Source organism: Apium graveolens, chromosome 5 (assembly GCF_009905375.1).
Source record: "Apium graveolens cultivar Ventura chromosome 5, ASM990537v1, whole genome shotgun sequence".
In the NCBI taxonomy this organism is placed as follows: Eukaryota; Viridiplantae; Streptophyta; class Magnoliopsida; order Apiales; family Apiaceae; genus Apium; species Apium graveolens.
In genome coordinates, this window is record NC_133651.1 from 250,273,492 (window position 1) to 250,281,158 (window position 7,667).

A 7,667-nucleotide genomic window follows, 5' to 3' on the forward strand; every position below is an offset into this window, starting at 1 on the left:
GACTAAAGGGAAGTAGGACTCTTGAAAAAGATGTGGTGATTCTACGTATGGGAAATGGAGCAAGGGTTGCGGCCATATCTGTAGGATCATTTAGTTTACATATGGCTATGAGCAAGACTATTATTTTGAATAATTGTTATTACGTTCCCTCTATTGTGAGGAATATTGTTTTTATTCCTATGTTGGATGTGGATGGTTTTTCATTTATTATTAAGAATAATGAATGTTCTATCCTTAGAGATAATGTTCTTTTTTGGACGTGGCATTTTAAATAATGGTCTGTATGTATGTGACATAGAGCATGATTTACTTCAGATTGAACAAACTAATAAAATAAAACGAGATGATGAAAATCTGACCTATTTATGGCACTGTAGGCTAGGTCATATTAGTGAAAATAGACTGCGAACATTGCATAAAGAAGGGTTACTTGACCCCTTTGATTTTGAATCATATCCTACATGCGAGTCTTGTCTATTGGGTAAAATGACCAAATCTCCATTTAGTGGACATGGAGAGAGGGCTGCAGATATGCTAGGATTGGTACACACAGATGTAAGTGGACCAATGTCTACGCAATCCATGGGTGGATTTTTGTACTTCATTACTTTCATAGATGATAGATCTAGATTCGGATATGTGTATTTGATGAAACACAAGTCTGAAGCCTTTGAAAAGTTCAAAGAATATAAACATGAACTGGAGAAACAAACCAAACACAGTATTATAACTCTTCGATCAGATCGAGGTGGTGAATACTTGAATGGAGAGTTTCTAGATTATCTCAAAGAAAATGGTATAGTCTCCCAGTGGACTTCTCCATATACTCCACAGTTAAATGGGGTATTTGAAAGGAGAAAACGAACTTTGTTAGACATGGTTCGGTTCATGATGAGCTATGTGAATCTTCCAGTATTCCTATGGGGTTATGCATTGGAAACCTCAGCATATTTACTGAATAAGGTGCCTTCTAAATCTGTTCCTCAAACACCATATGAGATATGGAAAGAAAGGAAACCGAGTCTTAAACACGTTAAGATTTGGGGATGTCCAGCTTATGTCAAGAAAGTTGACCCAGATAAGCTGGAATCTCGATCCGTAAAATGTAATTTTGTGGGATATCCTAAAGAGACTTTGGGGTATTACTTTTACACCGATCATCGGGTGTTTGTCTCCATACATGCTACCTTCTTGGAAAAGGAGTTTATCCTTGAAGGAAACAGTGGGAGCAAAATTGAACTTGATGAAGTTCAAGAAGCACAAACTACTACGGATCAAGTGGAAACACCTGTTCAGACAGAACAACCTTTTGTGGAATAGCCCATTCGTAGGACAGGGAGAGTGTCTCGCCAACCTGAGAGGTATTATGTCCTTGTCATTGAGAATGACAATGAGTTATCAATCATTGATGATGACGACCCTGTGAGCTATAATGAGGCTATGAGTAGTGTTGACTCAGAGAAATGGCATAGTGCCATGAAATCCGAAATGGAATCTATGTATACCAACCAAGTATGGACTCTGGTTGAGGCGCCTGAAGGTATTAAGCCTATTGGGTGCAAGTGGGTATACAAAAGAAAGATTGGAGCAGATGGCCAGGTGGAGACCTATAAGGCCAGGCTCGTGGTAAAAGGATTCAAACAAAGGCAAGGGATTGACTTTGATGAAACTTTTTCGCCTGTAGCCCTGTTAAAATCAATTCGGATTTTGCTTGCGATTGCTGCTTACTACGACTATGAGATCTGGCAAATGGACATGAAAATGGCCTTCCTCAATGGGAACTTGAGGAAGAAGTGTATATGACACAGCCAGAGGGTTTTCTTTCCAAGGGAAATGAACACCTAGTGTGTAAGCTGCTGCGAACCATATATGGTTTAAGGCAAGCTTCTCGTAGATGGAACATCCGTTTTGATGAGACAATCAAAGAGTTTGATAAAAAAAGAGAGGGAAAAATATTCAATAAAAAAAAATAAGTAAACTAAGTAAATATTGGTTTTATCAAAAACATAGATGAACCATGTGTCTACAAGAAGGTTAGTGGGAGCAAGGTAAAATTTCTAGTATTGTTTGTGGATGACATACTTCTTATAGGAAATGATATACCGATGCTACAATTAGTCAAAGTATGGCTATCAAAGAACTTTACCATGAAGGACTTGGGAGAAGCATCCTACATTCTCGGTATGAAGATCTATAGAGATAGATCTAGAAGAATGATAGGTCTTACCCAGGGTACATACATCCAGAAAGTGCTTAAAAGGTTTAGTATGGAAAACTCCAAAAGAGGTCTCATACCGATGAGCCATGGAGTGTCCCTTTCCGAAAAAAATGTCTCCTAAGACACCTGAGAAAAGAGAGCGTATGAGTAAGATTCCTTATGCTTTAGCAATAGGATCTATCATGTACGCGATGTTATGTACAAGTCCTGATGTTGCTTATTCAATTAGTGTGACGAGCAGATATCAGTCCAATCCAGGTGAAGACCACTAGAAAATAGTGAAAAACATCCTTAAGTACTTGCGAAGGACTCATGACATTTTTCTTGTTTTTGGTGGTGAATCTGAGTTGAAAATAGAGGGTTATACTGATTCTAGTTTTCAATCAGAAAGTGATAGCTGATAAGTGGATTTTATATCCACTTGGAATGCTTTATTACAAGCTTAAATTGGTATTTTGGACTCAAGTTGTTGATATTTTGATGTGTTTTTATGTTATTGCATTTCAGGTATCAGTTATATGAAGAAAAGAGCTTTTAAAGGAAATATGATAAAAAAAATGATCAGATTTGGAAGCCAAGTCTATGGTCAAGTTGTAGAGAATCTCAATAGCTTCGCGTGGGCAGTTGAATCGCTTAATTTTGACGATTAGAACTCAAGTTATGGCCAAAACAAGATTCATCAGAATATTTTCTCGGTCAGTAGCTAAGCGCCCGCTCAGAGAGCTGAGCGCCCGCTCAAGAGAGCTGAGCGGGCGCCCGCTCAGGAGAGCTGAGTGGCCGCTCAGGAGGCGGCTGATCGCTGATATTGCTGAAAAAGCCTTTTTTGAGTGGGATTTGACGATTTTAAGGGTCCAGGTCCACTAGGGGCGTATATATACTTAAAAAAAGGGTTTTCATCATCCGGGAAGATTGGGATACCAAGGAGAAGACCTAGAAGCACAGAACAACTTCGAAAAAGAAGATCTTATTTTCAACTTGTGATTCTTTGAATTAGTTGTAACTTTGGATGCTCGTTTTTGTTCTTATTGAACATAGATCTCGTTTATTCATACTTTAATTATTATTCAGTTTATTAAGACCTTGTTTTTTACCATGCTTTCATTGGAACCCATGGTGACGATGAGTTCAATTATGGGCTAATCGTTGTCATGGGGTTCTCGCAGATTTACTTATGGATTTCAATAGTTAAATTGTTTCGATATCTTGGTGTGTGGTGATTAATTGATATCCTAGTATTGGTTATGCTTATTCGTCTTATGTGCGTAGCTAACATATAAGATAGCGTGTTAATCTCTATTGAAGCGACGGTGGATCTTGAGATTTAGAACATGCCATGCTAGCATAGGTTCATGTATGTGTATGCATGATTAGTGGGTGACTCTAACCGTTTTACTTGCCCTATGTAATCAAGATAGATAACTTGTGCTTAAACCGTTATGTTGTCAAATTCTATAGAAATATAGGGTCTCAATAGAATTGGTGCCTATTCAGCTTCTATCTCTTTTGTGGATGTCTGGTAGAATGGTAATCGTGCAACGAAAGTTGGCGTTTATCAGTTTCGTGTTATCTGATTAGTGTCATCACCATCACATGCTAAGGTTAAGAACAAAAAGGCTATTGAATGAAGTAGTAATGAAGTTAGAATCCCATGTTTGTCATATATATTAATTCAACCTCAATTCTCTTAATTAATGTTATTTAGTATAATCTCTTATTTTAATAAAAACCCAATTTGTTATTTGTCTTAGCATTGAGCGATAGCTATACATTGTTGCATAGGTGCATAAATTGAACTTAACCTAAACCAGTCTCTGTGGGAACGAATCTGATTTATATCTTATACTACTTGCGAACGCGTATACTTGCGTGTATTTTAGCGCGTGTTTTCGCCCTAACAAGTTTTTGGCACCGCTGCCGAGGACTCAGTGTTAATTTTTAGTTTATGTGCTTGTCATCAGTGGTCCTTAAAGTTCACTGACTCGGATTCTTTTACTTTCATGGTTTATTTGTTTGTATTTCAGGTACTCATTATAATGGGAGATCCAGCAGCACGAACGAAAGCCTTGATGGATTTTTCTCAACCCAAGATCAATGACATTCAATCTAGCATTGTCAGGCTAGCTATCACAGCTAATTCCTTTGAGATCAAGCCTGGCATAATTCAATGGGTGCAGAATTCAGTCCAGTTTGGGGGTTCTCCAACGGAAGATCCTAATACGTACATTTGGGATTTCATAGAGATCTGCGACACCTTCAGGTTCAATGGTGTTTCTGAAGATGCTATTAAGTTGAGACTTTTCCCATTCTCTCTGAGGGACAAGGCTAAGAGCTGGTTACACTCTCTACCAGCTGGTTCTATTACTACTTGGGAAGATCTTGCTCAGAAGTTTCTTACTAAATTCTTCCCTATGGCGAAGACAGCTGCAATCAGGAATGCTCTTACTCAATTTACGCAGCAATCTGGAGAATCTTTATATGAAGCTTGGGAGCGCTACAAGGAGATGCTTAAGAAGTGTCCTCATCATGGAATGCCTGATTGGATGATCATCAATTATTTTTACAATGGGTTGGGAGCACAGTCCAGACCCATGCTCGATGCAGCAGCAGGTGGAGCATTATGGGCAAAGAGCTATAAGGAAGCTTATGATATAATTAAATTGATGGCTGTTAATGAATATCAGTATCCAACCCAGAGATGTCCACAGGGAAAGGTAGCAGGAGTTCTTGAAGTGGATACAACTACGACTATCACTGCTCAACTGAAGGCGTTATCTATGAAGATCAATTCTCTGGCTAACTATGGTGTTAAACAGATAATTAGTGTTTGTGAGCTGTGTGCAGGTCCGCATACGACAGAGCAATGTGCTATATCTAGTGACTCAACTCAGTTTGTGAGCAACTTTCAGAGATCGCAACAGCCAGTTCCTGCCACTTATCATCCTGACAACTGGAATCATCCTAACTTCAGCTGGAGCAACAATCAGAATGCGATGCAACAACCATTCGAGCAGTTTGGAAATAAGCTATTCAACCCTCCTGGTTTTCAGCAACAAATTGCACCAAAACAACAACTCCAAATTCAACAACAAAATCATGTTGCAGGTCTATCTTCGAATGAAAAATTTGAATTGGAGGAGTTGAGGTTTATGTGCAAAAACCAGGCTCTTATATGCCAAAGTCAGGAGTTGAAGAACATGTGAACGCCATCACCTTAAGGTCTGGAAAGGTCGCAAGCCCCCAAATTCAGCAAGACAAAGAGCCTGAAAAATCTCAAGATTCAGAAAATGCAGTTGTGGCTGAAGAAGATGTGCAGAAGGAAGTAGAGGTGAAACCAAGGAAGACTACTGTGGAACACACTCCTCCTGAGGGTAATACAGGGGAGAAACAGATCTATCCTCCACCTCCTTTTCCAAAGAGGCTGCAGAAGAAAAAGCCAAATAAGCAGTTTGAGAAGTTTTTGGAGGTGTTCAAGAAACTTCATATCAACATACCTTTCGCTGAAACTCTTGAACAGATGCCTAGCTATGTGAGGTTTATGAAAGGTATTCTCTCTCGGAAAGTGAAGCTCGATGACTTAGAGACAGTTGCTCTAACGGAGGAATGTAGTGCTGTGCTGCAACAGAAGTTGCCTCCGAAGCTTAAAGATCCTGGAAGCTTCACTATTCCTTGCACCATCGGAAACTTGTCATTCGACAAGTGTTTATGTGATTTAGGAGTAAGCATCAATCTGATGCCCTTATCTATCTTTAAGAAGCTTGGTCTTCCTGATCTGAAACCAACATACATGACATTGCAACTAGCTGATCGTTCCATCGCTTATCCACGAGGTATAGTGGAGGATGTCTTGGTCAAGGTGGATAAACTCTTCTTCCCTGCTGACTTTGTAATTCTTGATTTCGAGGAAGATAAGAAGATTCCCATTATCTTGGGAAGACCATTATTGGCTATAGGCCGAACTATGATCGATGTGCAAAAAGGAGAGCTTACGATGAAGGTTCATGATCAGAAGGTCACTTTTAATGTGTTCAAGGCAATAAAGTTACCCACACAAAAAGAAGAGTGCTTTAAAATAGAGCGGGTCGACTCGGTTTTTGAAGATGAAGGAGGAGTAGAGCAACTGCAGGTTTTGAATGCACCTCCGTGGGAGAAGAAGTTGGATATGTTATTCGATTCTCTTGGGTTAGCACAGCTGGAAATTTCTCAGGAGCGTCTCGAGCCGTCTATTGAAGATGCTCCCACAATTGAGCTCAACCGAAAGCTAGATCACTTGAGTTATTCATTCTTAGGTGCACCCCATGATAAGGGGTTGGGATATATTTTTGATGATGTAGAGAGTGGCTGGACGGATCTTCCAGTGCCTACAAAGGGTTCTTCTCATGCGCCACAGACAGTTGATAGGTTTGGTCTTGGTGATGCACAGTATGGAAGATTGACTAGGCGTATGGAGGCCATGCATGTCATCCACCGTTATTTTGCTGAAGATTTGACACACGCTTTTGGTACTGTTGTTCGAAACACTGGTGGCGAGGTTGATTGGCCACCTGATCCTCCACCCGACGAGGGTGACTCTCCCGCTAACTAGGTATGCCTGAAATCCTTATTATTACCTTCAATGAGGACATTGAAAATTTTAAGTTTGGGGGGGATAAGTAAGGATTAGTAGTATGTATCCATATAGATTCATATAGATTCATGTTGCATGTTTAGTTGTAGTTCATTCATATTTTTGCATGATTGTTCATTTAGGACATATTTGTTTATTTTTATGTGATTTCATATAGTTACATTTGCATGCATATTTAGCATGATCCCTTAAGATGAACTATGATATTTGATAAGTTGATGTTGATTTGAGTGTGGTGATGACGAATAGAGGGATGTTTAAGACCTAATGAATTGATTTGCAGGCTAGAAACACTTGTAATTTCACTAAGTCTTAGAATATGCTTAAGGGCTAGATTATTGTCATGGTTTGATGGTTTTCGAGGTTAATCTATTGCTTATGCTTAGAATGCATGATAGGCTCTTAATGATAAAAAGACGTGAATAGATAAAAATTGGAGATAAAAATAAAAATTCATTGCTAGTTGTGGCTAGGCGTCAAATGGCTAGTAGCCGGCTCGTATTGTATGCGAGTAGTCTATGGTTGAGTAAGATGGAGCGAAACGCACTTGCTCAGAAATTAAAAAAAAAGAGAAAAAAAAGAGAATATGGTTTCAATGCACAATTGATCACGAGTGGGCTCTTTGGTATTCGAGTTATTAAGTTCTTAGAGGACTTTGTGCCTAGTGACCTAAGGCTTTTATAGTCTGGGATCCGCTAACCTAACGCTCGCTAAATGGATACCATTGCATAAGTCTTTTGTGGACCTCAATCATTACACGATCAAATAAGCATTTGTTTTATGTGTTGAATAAAAACATGATTCCGTTATAAACTCCAATAATCT

The 7,667-nt window shown here is 39.2% G+C and overlaps 1 non-coding gene across 1 annotated transcript; it reads right to left on the bottom strand.

Moving 5' to 3' along the window:
* Window positions 1-4,641: 4,641 nt before the first annotated feature.
* On the bottom strand, window positions 4,642-4,748 carry LOC141662156 (small nucleolar RNA R71). The gene has a single exon (XR_012550283.1). It is a non-coding gene; the product is annotated as a small nucleolar RNA R71 (small nucleolar RNA).
* Between the last annotated feature and the right edge of the window lie 2,919 nt (window positions 4,749-7,667).